The sequence below is a fragment of the Malania oleifera genome, chromosome 3, assembly GCF_029873635.1.
Source record: "Malania oleifera isolate guangnan ecotype guangnan chromosome 3, ASM2987363v1, whole genome shotgun sequence".
NCBI classification, from domain to species: Eukaryota; Viridiplantae; Streptophyta; class Magnoliopsida; order Santalales; family Ximeniaceae; genus Malania; species Malania oleifera.
In genome coordinates, this window is record NC_080419.1 from 77,852,601 (window position 1) to 77,869,445 (window position 16,845).

At 33.2% G+C, this 16,845-nt stretch overlaps 1 non-coding gene across 1 annotated transcript; it reads right to left on the minus strand.

Moving 5' to 3' along the window:
• Positions 1-448: 448 nt before the first annotated feature.
• Positions 449-554, minus strand: LOC131152459 (small nucleolar RNA R71). Its single transcript, XR_009135960.1, has one exon. It is a non-coding gene; the product is annotated as a small nucleolar RNA R71 (small nucleolar RNA).
• Positions 555-16,845: the final 16,291 nt, after the last annotated feature.

Here is a 16,845-nt window from a genome sequence, read left to right on the forward strand (position 1 = left end):
AAATCCCAAACAAACCACAGAACCTAAATCTGAACTGTGTTTAGTACCTTTTTGTTTCTTATTTTCTGATTGGAATTACGCAAATTTTGAAACTAAACTTCATTTCCTGAGGAGACGATTTGACCTTTAGGCTAAATATTATACGACAAAACCCTTATACTTGGGATAGCTTCCGAGCTGCTCATTTTTCAAGTGAGTCAAGTTTTTGGCGCCTCGGGGAGTGCCAGTTTTAATTTCAAATTTTGTGTTTTTTCAATTATTTTTAATTTTTCATTAAATAAAAAATTAAAAAATTAAAAAAATTGAAAAAATAAAATAAAATTGATCATGCTTGTTTGTTGCTGTGTTGGTGAATTTCTTCTGTTTGCATTGATATTTAATGTCTTGGGTCCGAGATAATTCGAATAGACGTTCTTTCATAAGTTCTTTCCTTTTCAGAGAACTCAGTACCTACAGAAGCAGATCATTCAGTTCATGCAGCGAGGTGATGAGACGTTCCAAGATTCTTGGGAGAGATTCAAGGACCTAATGAATATATGCCCACATCACGAATTCAAATCTTGGAGGTTAGTGAATTATTTTTATACTGTTTTAACCCTTGAATGTAAACAATTTGTCCAGACCATGTGCAACGGGGAGTTCTTCGTCAAGGAATTAGATGAGGCTCTATCATTCTTCAATTATTTAGCTGAGAGTTCCCTACAATGGAACACACAACATGAATGGCCACCAATGGCAACACAACCTCTAAGAGTGATCAGTGGCGGAGGCATATACGAGGTCAAAGAGGAAACTAGTCTACAGGCTCTTGTGGATGCGTTGTCGAAGAAACTAGAGGTTATGGAATCAGAAAAAGTGAAAGCTGAAGATTGCTCTATCTGTGAGACCTCAGACCACAGAATTCAGGATTGTTGTTTACTACCAGTTTGGCAGGAGAGTAGATCTAATTGGGTACAATTAGAAAATTGGGTCAATAGATCTCAAAATTAGCCATTCTTGAACACTTATAATCTCAAATGGAGGAATCACCCGAACCTCTCCTGGAGGAATGATCAGATTGGTCCATCTTCCTCACGGTATCAGCAAGTTCCTTAATTTTATGCACCACCTCTGCAGCCGCTATATCATCTAGTTGCAGCTCCTCAACAGTAGTATCAACCACAACAAATTTCTAAGAGCTACACATCTCCGGGATTCCAACCAAATTTAGCTCCTATTCCCTCAAAGAAATCTTCTGATGACATCATGACACAGAGGGTAAACATGTTTTAGCAATTCATGCAGATTCACGTCACCGCCAATAATCAGAATAATCAAGCCTTCAGTAAGCTAAGAGACACCATGAATAAGATAAGTACACAGCTGAATACCTTAGAAAAATGGAAATTTCCTGCACAACCTCATCCCAATCCCCATGTATATCGACAACAACATCAACCAGTGCATATTATTTCAAGGGATTCTATTGAAACGGTGAAGACGGTTATTACCTTGAGGAGAGGAAAAGAAGTTTCCTATCCTGAAATGCGCACTGATCAACAAGCAGTTACTCCAACAACTGAAGTGACAACCGAGACAGATGAGAGAAATGAAAAATCAGATGAAGCAAGCTCAAATTCAACGAAGTCAAATAATAAGGGGGATGAGATTGTTAAGGAGTATCAACCTATGGTACCCTATCCTCAGAGGTTGACATCTGGTCAAAACAATAGGCATCACACTAAGATTCAAGAAATCTTCAAATAGGTGAAAATCAACATTCCACTTTTGGAAGCCATACAGCAAGTTCTTGTGTACGCAAAATTTCTAAAGGATCTATGCATAGTGAAAAAGAAATTGAATGTGAAGAAAAAGCTTTCTTAACCGAGCAAGTTAGTGTGTTGATATTGAGTCAGGCTCCTCAGAAGCTTAGAGACCCGGGTTCTAATACTATTTCTATCATGATTGGTGAATCTCATATCGGGAGAGCCTTACTTGATTTGGGGAGTAGTGTGAACTTGCTCCCATTTTTAATATACGAGCAGTTGGGTTTAGGTGAGCTAAAGAAAACACCTATAATGCTATAGTTGGCAGATAGATCCCTAAAAGCTCAACGAGGTGTTATTGAAGGTGTGTTAGTATAGGTTGAAAAATTTTATTATTCAATGGACTTTGTGGTTTTGGATATTCAGCAGCCTGTCTCCAACATCTACTAGGAACCTATTATTCTTGGGCGACCATTCCTTGCTACTTTAAATGCCTTGATTAACTATCAAAGCGGAGTACTTAAGCTCACGTTCGGAAACATGACATTGGAGATGAACGTGTTTAATAAGAGACCGACTGTGTGTGATGATTCAGAGGTACATGCAGTAGATGTGCAAGATGACTTGGATATGTTAGAACTCTTGCCAGCATTTGGTTCTAATGGTGTATTTGAGAATGAAGCTCTCAAGCAACCTAAGGTGTTTGATGAAAAAGTTCCCTTGATTAGAGAGTTTCTTGAATCAGAGGGGCAGTTCACAAAGATAGTTGCAATGTTAGTCTGTGATGTGCGATGGAGACCGACCCCACCATGACGAAGGTGATAAAGAAAGAAGTGCTGAAGATGTTAGGCATCATCTCTCCTACTACCAACATGTCATGCGGCCCTTGGTTTGATGATATAGTGAACTACCTTGCCACCTATCAAACGCCAGAACATGGGATAACACGAGATAAGCATCAGTTCTTTGTAGAAATCAAGATCATACTTAAGAAGACTGCTTGTCCCGATCGAAAAGCCTAGTTTGAGAAATTGGTTGATGTGCTCTAGGCCTATCAAACTGCATTCAAGAAAAATTCAGGGATAACTCCCTACAGGTTGATTTATGGTATGACATGTTATGTACCTGTTAAGATTCAATATTATGCATTATGGGTTATAAAACAGATTAACTTTTCACTTGATAATGTCATAGATTTGAGAAAGTTGCAGGTGTGTGAATTTAAAGAACCCACGAGGAAAGTTTATGATAAAACTCGCTAAGTGAAAAAGTGGATGAAGCTACTGCATATAATCAAGGATAAACAACTTTTCCCGAATCAGCAAGATCTTCTCTACAACTCTAGATTACATCTGTTTCCATGGAAACTGAGGTCTCGATGGGGTGGCTCGTACATCGTTGAACACATTTATTCCCATGGCATAGTAGAACTTGTGGATCTAACGAATGATAACAACTTTATGGTCAATGAACAACAACTTAAGACTCTCACGATCCTCTTTGATCCAAATAAAGAGGTTTTGCTTCTGCAAGACCCTAGGAGAGTCCTTTGACCTTTTTAATTTACTGTTTTTATTTTTCATTTTTTTTCTTTTCATTTTATTTATTCTTATTTGCATCTCTCTTTTCTTTTTTTGTCGCATTAGTTGGCAGTGATTTTCTGTATTTTTTCTTCTATTAGTTTGTTCACTTGTGCACAGTTTTTCTATTTCCCCTATGCTTTCACATTGAGGACAATGTTCCACTTTAGTTGGGGGGTGAGAATTTGCATGTGACACTATGCACGTCTACTTGCTGGGTTTTGTATTCATATAAAATAAAAAATAATAATAATAAAAGAAAGAAAGAAAGAAAGAGTATTGAGGAATTACATTGACTTATGCCATGATTAACACTGACATATACCCTTCACATACTTGCATATAACCTAAGAATTATACACTCGAGTCATTTATGTGTAGTTTCTCTTTATATGATTTTATAACTCTATGAAGAATTGATTGGTAGTACACTCGTGTTAATTGGACTATATAAACTCTTGTATTTACATGGTATCTTATGAGGCTGAAAATACACGTTCACATGACTTGTAGCACTTAGGGTTCCTTATGAGCACTAAGAGAGTGCCCGTGATGACTTTGACACATTGTGAGGTATTGTTGAGCCATTTATCATTTTTTTAAAGTTTTTGACGTAAGCTTAGAGTTCATGAAACTCAACCTTTTTTTTTGTATATTCTTTGTACACTAGTCTATGTTTTTGATTTGCTAGCCTAGAGGTGGCATCTAGTGGGGAGTTAGAAACCTAGGTCTTGTAACCTACTCAAGATGTGAAGGTTGAGCCACCCCTAGAGATATACAAACTTAGTTCATGAACTATTGTTCGAAGTTAATTCCTATTGGTGGTATGAAAATAACAAAAGAAGTGTAATGATTGTCCTAATTGACCAAGGAAAGACAAAAATTGAAGAATGAGTAGAAGAAAGAATAAGAAAATTAGAAATGCACATAAAATGAAAGATTAATACCTGCTCCATAAAAATGCATAAAAAGTCATGGACATGACACATGTTCTCCACATATAAAGACTCTTTGTTGGCCTTACAAGGCTTAACATCCTATTTTGATGCTAACAAACAAGTGAAACTTAACATATTCGATTGAGTAATGATATTTTAGGACTCATGAGGATCCAGCATGTAAATGCAAGGTCAAGAATCCATTGCAAGCTTATACTTCAAAGAAGGATGATCATATGAAGCTTTCAAGATGATATTTTAAAGCTTGAAGAATATGAGAGAAAACTTAAAAGTATATCAAACTTGAAGAAAAGAAAGAAAGACAATAGAAAGCAAAACAAGAGAGCTCAAAGAAAAGACAAGCATGAAGATTCAAGCGCCAAGAATGTTCAAAGTCTTAGAAGTCTTTATGTAAGTGCTTTATATTTTAAATATTTTTGAAGCTCTTTTAGGGTTGAATATGGACTTAGAGACCAGATTTTTAAAACCCTGGAAAATGTTTTTAACAAGTTATATTTAAGTCTTTTAAATAACAAAAGGGTTTAAAAATGAAAAATGAAAGATTTTCAGAAAATGGACTAGTCAGCCAACTGACTAGAACACACTGAGATTGGCCAGCCAACAGACAAAACATCAGAATGAATAACTACCCAGTCAACTGATAGTTTGCACTGAGATCAGTTAGCCGACTAACACACCCAGTCGACTGACAAATTAATTGAATTTATTTCTGGTAGATAGAAAGGCCTCAGTCGTCTATCTAGCTGACTGACCATGTGAAATACACTACTTAGTCGCCCGTCCAGTCGATTGACTCCACGAAAATTTGAATTTTTAAACCTCAATAGGAAAATTCTAAAAATTAGTTTTTCATATGTGAACGTTGGTGGACACTCCAAGTAACTTGGGAAATAAGGAAACTAATCCTAAAAAGTCTATAAATACTACATTAATCCCAAGAAATTAATAACCAAGCAATTACATAATATTCTTGCATTCAATCTCTCAACCTCTCTCAAAGTTCTCTATTGCTTATACACTTGTTGGGGAGAATTCTTTTGAATTGTTGCTGAAACATCAACCTATGGTTCTCATACTGAGTTCTCTCAATCACTAAAAGAACTCTTGGAGATATCTTATTCTTGAACTTCAATTCTATTTTATATTTGATATTTAAATTCTTGAAGTACATAAGGGCTGAATTTTGTACTAATATGCTCTGTTTGAGAGTGCTTTTGTACGCAGTGTTTATTTCATATTTCTTATAGTTCTTGGATGATTCGAGGTGTTCCGATCGTTGGCTAAGCGTGGGGTATCGCTTAGAGAGGTGTAGCTCTAGCCTAATTGAAGGAGTGATCGAGTGAGGGGATATCACTTGGAGAGGGGGGTTCTAGCCTACTGAAGGAGTGTAATGATATTGTTCCATCCGGAAAGGAACTGATTTTAGTAAATCCTTTGGTGGTTTGTTAAAGGTGATGACGTAGGCTGGGGATAAGACAAACCTCGTAAAAATCCGATGTCACTCTCTTCCCGTTACTCTCTTTACTTTCAGCATATACGAATTGCGTGGATGTTTTAAATTCTTTAAATATATACTACGTGGATTAGATATTAAATAAATTTAAACTTAATTTGTTTTTGGGATTGCAGAAATTGAAAGAGAGTACATTGGTTGATTCATACTTTGTGGAAATCGTAACACTACAAAAAAAACTAGTTTTTAGTGATGAAATTATTAGTGACGAATTTAATTTCATCACTAAAGGTAGGTATTAGTGATGGATTTGGGAACTGTCACTAATACAGAACTATTAGTGAGGAAATTAAATCCGTCACTAATAATTTCGTCATTAAAAATAAAAAAAAATCACGGGAAATAGTTTTTCGAGCAGAAATCATCTTGGAAAAATATTTATGACGATTTGTACAGTATTAGTGATGAACTAGATCCGTCACTAAAATATTTTCATTAGTGACGAATAAATAACTGTCACTACTATTTTTTTAAAATAAATAAAAATTTTTGTTTCAGAGTATTAGTGACGAATGTATATATTCGTCACTATTTGCCCATTATTAGTGACGGATTTGACCACCGTCACTAATACTTCCCGTATTTAAAATGAATAAATAATTTTATTTCAGAGTATTAGTGACAAATTTATATATTCGTCACTATTGTCCCAGTATTAGTGATGGATTTGAAAACCGTCACTAATAATTCCCGTATGTAAAAATATATAAAATTTTTTATTTTAAAGTATTAGTGATGAATGTATATATTCGTCACTATTTGCCCATTATTTGTGACGGATTTGACCACTATCACTAATACTTTCCGTATTTAAAAATGAATAAAAATTTTTATTTCAGAGTATTAGTGACAAATTTATATATTCGTCACTATTGCCCCAGTATTAGTGAAGTATTAGTGATAGATTTGAGAACCATCACTAATACTTTCCGTATTTTAAAATTAAAAAAAATATATTTCAGAGTATTAGTGACTAATTTATTTTTTCGTCACTATTGGCCCACTAGTAGTGACAAATTCGATAACCATCACTAATACTTTCCGTATTTTAAAATAAATAAAATTTTTTATTTCAGAATATTAGTGACAAATTTATTTATTTATCACTATTGCTCCACTAGTAGTGATGGTTATGGATTCTTCATTACTAGTTCTTTTATTAATTTTCCTCAATTTTCCTTTGTTCCCTCATTTCCCTTATCTCTCCCACTCCTCTCCCTATCCTCCCCTCTGGATTCTCCTCTCTTCGATCCCCCTCCTTTCCCTCCTCCCTTCTTTCCCCCTCTCTCCTTCCTTCTTCAAGCACATCACCACCTCTACCTCCAAACCCTCGGCCAAGAGCCCTAGCTGGCTGAGCCCTCAGAGCCACAGCTGCCGCCGCCGCTACCGTCGCCATCAAGTTCTCTGCCTCCCAACCCTCGCCCAAGAGCCCCAACTGGCTCAGCCCTCAGAGCCGCAACCGCCGCTGCCGCTACCGTCGCTGTCAAGTCTTCTGCCTCCCAACCCCACCTCCAGCTGCCCTCTCCCGAGTCGGGTATGGTTATTTATTTATTATTGATGATAATCAATGTTATAATCAGTGTTTTTATTTATTTATTATTATTGGTGATAATTAGTGCAATCCTCCTTTTATTCAATTTATTAAGTAGCTTTTTTTTTTTTCAATTTAAAGCACAATTAAAATGAATGTCCTTTAACATCTAGAATTAACTTTTTTCAATCAAATAATTTGTTTTATACATTTTTTAATCATTCATTGTAATCATGTTTTTCAATTGCTATTTGATTCAAGAGTAAATATTGAAGTATTTCTTTGATTAATTTTTAAATTTTTTTAAATTTTTATAAAGATTAACTAAACAAGTTATTAATTTTTGGATTTTAGATTTTGTTTTTGATTTTTAATTTTAACTTTTGATTTTTGTTTTCATAATTTTTATAGTGATGCTTGATGATAAGAAGAGGGGAAATTTCATAGGAAGATAAAATAAATTAACTCTTTTTCATATTACTTGATTTAATGAGAGTGAAGAAAAATATTGAGAAAGAAAATAAAAATGATTTTTTTTAACAATTGTTTAAGGGTTTTTATGTCTATTTACATAGTTTTCCTCTATTTCTCTCACATTTTGAAGAGAATAAAATGATAATTTTTCTTTGACTTTTATGTCTACTCCTTTTTTCTCATTTTGTGTTCTCTACTTCTCAATCCAAAGGGCTACTTCAAATTTGATGGACCTTTTGATGTGTGTGTGTGTGTGTGTGTGTGTGTGTGTGTGTGTGTGTGTGAGAGAGAGAGAGAGAGAGAGAGAGAGAGAGAGAGAGAGAGAGAGAGAGAGGGATTAGCTTTTGTGGAAATTTGGATGCAATCAAGAATTTATCAAATTTTCATTAAAATAAAATAAACAATAGATCATTTGAGTTTGTACTCTTAAAGTGAGATGCCACTTTATGTCACATGTACAAATTCTTTGCGATATGAAAAAAAAAACTTTTATATTAATTAAAAATTTTAGATCTAACTAAGTCATTCTAGGTGTATCTCATTTTATAATTAGTGTGCCTTATTATTTATTTATAACTTAATACAAACATAAATGTTATGGTCCTGCATCAAATGTGTACTAACAACATTCTAAGTTTATAAGCATACTTAGTGCGCTACTCATGTTGTTCCATTAGTACTTTTGATTTCTTTTTAGTAAAAGCCTATTTATTTAATATATTTAACTTGAATGACACTATTTTACTTGGTGTTTTCAATGTAATATTTTCTATTATATTTGATAAAAGTTATCACACATATTCCTTTGTGTCCTTTGTCTATGTGTGTGTGTGTTTTATTATTATTATTATTATTATTATTATTATTATTATTATTATTATTATTATTATTATTATTATTATTATTTACTTTGCCTTAAAACTAGTTAAACTATCAAGCTAAACCAAACCACCCAATATTCAAGCCAACCCAAACCGACCAAAACTGCATCCTCAATAGCTCAACTTAAGATTGGCTTCTTCCAAAACCAACAAAATTAGATTGACAAGAATTTTAAGCCCAACCCACTCACCTAACCTATGAATACTCCTACTTAATACCTTGACCACTGCACTCACAAATTCATAGTATAATACCAACTGCATCAAATGAAATTTCAAACAAAATGGTCAATTGTCTCACCAATGATCTTCAAGAGGTTTAAGGTATACTTGTCTTATCATAGACATAGCATGGATTTGTGACTTGAAGATTTCTGGTTTGAGGAACTAGACGTCTTCTGGAACATAATCTACTTCATGCATATAATCAAGGCCTTATGCTTGTTTTGAACAAGCTTTCAATGATCCAACATGACTTATAGATTCAAAGTTCACATGCAATTTTAGATTGTGAATGTGATTGTTTTGGTAGCTGTTCATTATTAAATATTTACCATCTAATAAAATGGACACTTAATATTGTAGGTGAATTTATTCTTACAATTTTCAATTTGAATTACGTTCATTTATTTTAATCTCCATTGTAAATTGAACTACTGGAATACATGTTTGTGTTGAACGCCAACTGCATAGCTGATGCAATACATTGTGAATTGCATGCTGATAGTGGATTTAGGTTCTCGCATGCTCAAACTGACTTGTATCTGCATGATGCGTATTATTGTGATTTTTTTGCTTGAATCTATCAAGTTTTAGTGTAAGAATTTTTTGGGATATGTCCAATTTACAGACGACATGCTGCCGAAATTTCATTAAAGTTTTTCCATAATAAAACTATGTACAAAGAAATGTATGCATAATCAGTTAAAACTTAAAGTCATTCTAACTCGCGCCTCTCATGTGTTGAAATTCGTAAGAAAAGAGATGATCTTAGGCTTATAATTGAAAATCTAAAACACTTGGCTAAGAACAATAATCTTAGGTGTACAGTGAAAGGTCAAGAACTAAATGCCATGTGAAGTAAAATGTCAAATTAATTACTGCCATTTCATGTATTCATTGAAACTTAAACTCGTTCAAGAATGGTTACTATACATTCATACCTAATCGTACATATAAGACAAATCAATTGTTATAATTCAATTAATTATTAGTCATACTATGTTGACTAATAATCACTTGAACATGTTAATTATTTGTTTCACTTACGATTAGTAATATTTGTATTTCAACCATTCTTAGATTGTCTAATGTGGATAGTTCAGGAAGTTGTATTTTCATTGTCGTCATCGTTCACGTTTTGTCAATTGTCATTATATATTTCGAGCGCGTCTCTACTTGTGTTCTCTGGGTGCATAGTGGGGTGTCGTGACAATTTGTTAGTGATGGAAAACTAGCAACATGTTTACTTCTCCCATCTTGTGTACTTAGAGAGACATGGGGAGATGCTTCCGAAATTTATAATCACTATGACAAAGGAATTTGAGCGATTGATCGCAATGTAAATGCAACATTCCGGAATGGGATAGTGTTGGCCTTACAAGGCTTAAGATGCTAACAAACAAGTGAAATTTAATGTATTTGTGTGAGTAATGATATTTCAGGGTTTATATATGTGAAAGTAAGGTCAAAGTGCCCACAAGGATCAAATATGATGGAAGCAAGGTCAAAGTGTCCACAAGGATCAAATATGATGGAAGCAAGGTCAAAGTGCTCACAAGGATCAAATAAAGCTTAAATGAGCCAAGACATGAATTACTTGTTGAAGAACATGAGGACATGAATAAGTTGTTGAAAGTCAAGGCATATTAAAGTCAAAAGATCCAAAGAAAGGCAAAGTAAGAAAGCTTAAAGAATATGGAAGTTTGAAGAAAAGATGGATTCAATCCAAGGACAAAGCATGAAGACTCAAGAACTTAGAATGTTAATATTTTAGAAGTCTCATGTAAGTGCTTTAATGTTTAAAATATCATTTGAAATATTTTGAAGCTCTTAGGTTAACTTCTTAGACCTATATACTTTTTAAAATACCTGAATAATATTTTTATAAGGTCAAAAATTATTTTAAAAAGGTTAAAATCATTTTTGGAATAAAGAACACCAAAAAGAGTTTTTCCCAAATGCTGTCAGTTTTTATACAACCGCATTGAGGTGAATTTTTCTCTATCAAAAACTCATTATTTTAAAGAGTCATAAACATGAAAGTTGTAGTATTTTCTCTTAAATTTCTTTTGACACCAAGAACACCTAATTTGGAGTTATATAGAAAAAGTTATGGACAAAACACTAAAATGGGGTCACTGCTATCAAACATTTAAACACTGTTCAACGGGTAAATTTTTAAAATTCTAATGTTTTAAATTATAGTCTTTTGAACCTTAAATATTCTAATAAATAGGAAAATTATTTAAGGAAACTTTTACAAGTTTGAAAGCCTATAAATACATGGTTTTGCAAAACAAAAAAACAAAGCCTAAGAATTGAAAAATCTGTTTTGAGGAGCTGAAAGTACTCTTGTCTTCCTAAGTTCTCTTGCTCACTCATTGAAAAATTCTTTTGTTGAGAATTCTAAAGTGCTGATCATTCTTCCTTTGAATTCCTACTGCTAATCCTCTTCTAAAAAGGATATTGGTGAATTCTACACTTGAGCTTCATTCTATTTCCTATTGATATTTTACATTTAAGTATATAGTGCTGAAATTCTACTAACTTGCTCTTTGAGAGAGTATACTTGTACGCAGATTTTATCTTATGTTTCTTGTAGTTCATTGACATTCCAAGGTGTTTGGATCGTTGGCTAAGCAAAGGGATATTGCTTAGAGAGGCGGACTCTAGCCGATGTAAGGAGTGACCGAACGAGGGAATATCGTTTGGAGAAGGCAGGCTCTAGCCTTAACCAAGGAATGTTGTAATCGGTATTGTTCCACCCGTCAACGGAATAGGTTTAGTGAATCCTTTGGTGGTTTGCCAAAGGCGAGGACGTAGGCTGGGTATAAGCCAAATCTCGTAAAAATCTCCGTCTCACTCTCTCTTTCCCTATTTTTTATTTTCAGTACATATTTAAAATTGCGTGGATGATTTAAATTGAAAATCAAATATACTATGAATATTTGGAAATCAAGTAAACTTAAAGATTAATTTTGATTTGGGTTGCGGAAACCGAAAGGGAGTACGTTGGTGAAACCATATCTTGTGGAAACCATACGAGAGTACGTTTCTTGGTTAAACACTCAAAGATAAATTAACTGAAAGTTTATTTGAGTTTTGAATATTTGGAAAGAGTGATTAAATGTTGTATTGAACATCATATTAAGCAAATCCATATATACAGGGCTTGATTAAAATTTATATCTAGGGCTTACTACAAAAGCTTTATTGTGTTTGTGAAAGGATTGTTGAATATTAAATTACATTCTTCACAAGGTTTTCAAATTCATAATCACCGGGCTTATATAAACAAACAAACAATCTCAAGATTTTATATTACCAAAGTGCTAAAAATTTTATATCTTGGTTTGGTTGTTTGATGTTTAACTTGTATTTGGCAATTAAATTGATTGTTTGGTTTGAAGATTGTGTTTAATTGATTGGTTGTTTAATTGTGTTATTGATTGGACAAAAGAACTAAGTTCTTGTGTGATTGGTGAAATTAAACAAACAAGTTAAAGAATTGGTTAAGTGTTTAAAGAAATTAAGGATTCTTAAAAGAAGTTAAAAGAAATTTTTAAAAGGCCAATTCACCCCCCCCTCTTGGGAAGTTATTCCTAATTTCAGATAGGATCCGTACCCTTTAGAGTATTGTCGCGACGTCCCGGGAGCGCGTGTGCCCCGGGCGGCGAAATTAAAATCATTTTAATATTTTCAGGAAAAATATGGTATAGGAGTCGCCACTAACCTTTAGTGCGGTTAGAACACATGATCACTACCCCGTTAGGGGTAGAATCGGTCTACATTACCAGAGTTGGGGTCAGGAGTTCGGTTACGCGAGGGGAAGGTACGAGCACCCCCTACGCGCCCGTTCTTAAGAACGGCACCTAATTAATTTAAAATTATCCCTAAGTTAATCTAATAAATCTTTACATTACTCCTTTTTATGAATTTATAAATACATAGGAAAATAAATAAATATATACATATATTCCCTCAGAGCTTAGGGTACGTGATGCCCAAAGGCTAATACCCCTTGCAATTAAATCATAGGGATTAAAAATCGAGAAAATATTTTATCAAAATATATACTATAGTGCATATGAGGCCAAATAACGAAAACACTAAAAATAGTGATAATAATATAAATAATGATAGAAATGATAATATTGATAAATAATACTAGTAATAATAATACTACTTTTAGGGGTAATAATAATAAATACCATAGTGATAACAACAATAGTAATGATGATAATAATAATAATGAATAACAATAGTAGTAATAATAATAAATAATACAATAATGATAATAATGATAATAATAATAATAATAATAACAAAAATATTAATAGTAATAATAATAATATGGTTAATAATAATAATGAAATAACATAATAACAATAGGGATAATGATAACAATATTAGTAACTAATAATAATGATAATAATAATATGCATATCTTAACAATAGAACACTTACCTTAATATGAACACACAATCAATACATATAGAAACAAAATTATCAAAAATAAGGAAACAATCTACTCATCAAGTTATGGAAACCAAGTAGCCCTAGAATCAAGGGATAACTATACAAGAGTAAGCAAATAGATAAATTATGGAAACAGTTTAAAAGCTAACATTAATATGTAAATATTTAACAAAACCACTAAATGGGAAATTGTGGAAATAAATCAAACCAAAAATTGGTGTACAACCCTAAAAATTAATATGCTATGTAAACATTGCCTTTTTAATAGTAGTATACTAATATTACAATGATGATAATAATAACATACAAATTATAATGATATAGATGATAATAACATAAATATTCTTATAATATGATAACAATTTAAGTAATAATGTACAAGCAATATAATACTAATACAATCAATATGATAACCATGCCAATAATAGACAAACAATAGAATATCAATACTAATAAATCAATATGATAATCACAATACTAATAACAATGTTCAAACAATATAGTAATTTTGCAAATAATTGAATACAAACAATGTAACAATATTACTAATGATAAAATGTAAATAATGATATTAATACTAATAATAATATAGGAACAGTAATAATAATATAGTCAAATGTAGAATACATAGGTATATATATGTACATATATATTAACATTAACACTAAAATAAATATATATATATATATATATATATGTGTGTGTGTGTGTGTGTGTGTGTGTGTGTGAGTGAGTGTTGTGTGTGCAGGAATCTCACAGTGGGTTGCTGTTGCTGGCAATGATGGAGGACGGCGGGGAGCAAGGATACTCGGGGATGAACTGGAGCTGTGGTGATCCGCAGTTGCCGGAGCTGGGCGTGAGGGCACTGTGGGATCTCGCCGGGAGCAGGAGCCGGCTGAGGAGTGGCTGGGAGCTTCGCCGCTGGAGCTGGGTTGCTGGGAGCAAGAGTGTTGGCCTCCTGGAACTGGTGCGGTGCAGGGATTGTCGTCTGCTATTCTCGTGGGTGAAGACGACAGCGAGGTTGGGCTCGGCTGGAGTTCGCTGCAGAGGATGGAGGGCGATGGCGTGATCTGGTGGGGCAGCCGTGCTGGAGAAGATGGCCGTGAAGTGAGGGGGGCGTCAACGACGGTGCCGGTTGCTGGAACAAGGTCTGGCCGAGGAGTCGTAAACAGATGGAAGAGAGACGACGCCAGGCTGCGGTGCAGAGTTGGGATATGGCGACCCTGTGCTGGTGGCCGTGTGGGGTTTATGAAGGCGAAGATGGGATGTGGCTGTGCGCTCTCTCGCCGGTGAGATGGAAGATGAGATAGAAGAGGGGAGGGTTTTTCTTTTTGTTTGCTGCTCTGCGCCCCCCTTCTTTGCAGCGCCTCTCTTGGCTTTTTATAAAAAAAACTCCCAAAACCCTAACTATCAATAATAATAATAAGGTAATAAAAATAGTAATAATAAAAATAAATAATATAAATGATAATAATAAAAATAATAATAATAAGAATAGTAAAGTATCAACACTAATAATATATAAGATAATAGTATTAATAATAGTAATAATAAAAATAATAATAAAAAATACTAAAAATGATAACAAAAATAATAATAACAAAAATAAATAATAATAATGATAATAATAATAGTAAGCAAAATAATAATAAAACAATAATAATACTAATAATAATAAGATAAAAATACTAATAATAATAATAATGATCAAGAAAAATAAGAATAATCAAAATAATAGTAAAGAAATAATAATAAAAATAATACCATAATAATAAAATAATATCTAAAATAATGATAATGATCATAATAAAAATAATAATATCAATAATAATAATAAAAAATACTAATAATAATGATAACAATAAAAATAATAATAATAATAAAATAATAAATAATAATAATAAAATAGACATAAAAAAATAAAAATAAAAGTAATATTAATAATACTAATGAAAAATAATAATAATAATAATAAAGAAAATAATAATAATAATAATAATAATAATAACAATAAGATTAGTGAAAATTAATAATAATAATAATAATAATAATAATAATAATAATAATAATAAGAATAAATAAAACAATAATAATAATAATAATAAAATAACAATAATAATAATAATAGTAATACATATATTGGGCCTGGGTAAAAATGGGGTGTCTACAAGTATGATGATTGATTATAGGATTCATGATGCATGCGTTATAAACATTATGAAAACCTGAATAATAACACCATTTACTTGAACATGTTATAGGGTAATTCATGAACATGGATAAGATTTGGATGAACGCTCAGGGTGGATTTTTGCCAGAATACGTGAAAGGGGTACATGATTTCATAGAGTTCGTGCATCCTCATGTAGACAAAGACAATAGAATAAGGTGTCCTTGGAAGAAATTCTAAAATATAACATTCAAACACATTGATTTGCTCCATTCACATTTATTAGAATTTGGAATGGAGAAAAGGTACACAACATGAGTGTTCCACGGTGAAGATTACGCAGTTCAGAGTGATGATGATAACGATGAAGATGAGGGGGCAAATATAGTAGGTGGTGATACATGTTCAGAAGGGGTAATTGAAAAGTTAGGTGACTTGCAAAGGGGGATTGCAATGGACATGGGTGATGTCGATGTGTCACGTACTGGTGATGAATCTACTTCAGCAAGTACCGTACCTTGTGATCCTAGTACGTTGAATTGACTCGGTAAACCATTTGCTAATCTCATAAGGGATGCACAGGTGTCCTTATATCCAAACTGTAAAAAGTTCTCAAAATTAGAGTTTCCGATAAAGTTGCTTCATGCAAGGATAATGTATGGGTTATCTCAGAGCGCATTCAACATGCATTTAAGCCTCATTAAGGCGGCACTGCCTGATGGTGAAACACTTCTGAAGTTTTTTTTATTAGGCGAAGACATACATGCATGAATTGGGTCTCGGTTACACTCTAATACATGCGTGTACGATTGTGTACTCTTTTATGGTAAACATGAAAATGCGAACGAGTGCCCAGAATGTGGTGAACCGAGGTATACAACTAATCAGAAGAAGGGTAAAAAGATCCCCAAAAAAGTTTTGCAATATTGTCCATTAATCCTGCGACTGCAATGATTGTATATGTGCAAAAAGACTGCTACAGATATGAGATGACATCAAGAGAAACGTCTTCAAGATGGAAACACCCTTAGCCATCCAGTGGACTCCAAAGCTTGGGCCGATTTTGATAAAATGCATCTGTGGTTTGCTAGAGATCCTGGCAACATCAGACTTGACCTTGCTTCAGATGGGTTCAATCCTTTCGGTAACATGAACAACCCGTATAGCATGTGGCCAGTTATAATGATGTCATACAATATGCCACCATGGCGATGTATGAAAGAACCTTTCATTTATATGTCTCTACTCATTCCCGAACCGAGGGCACTTGGTAATGATATTGATGTTTACC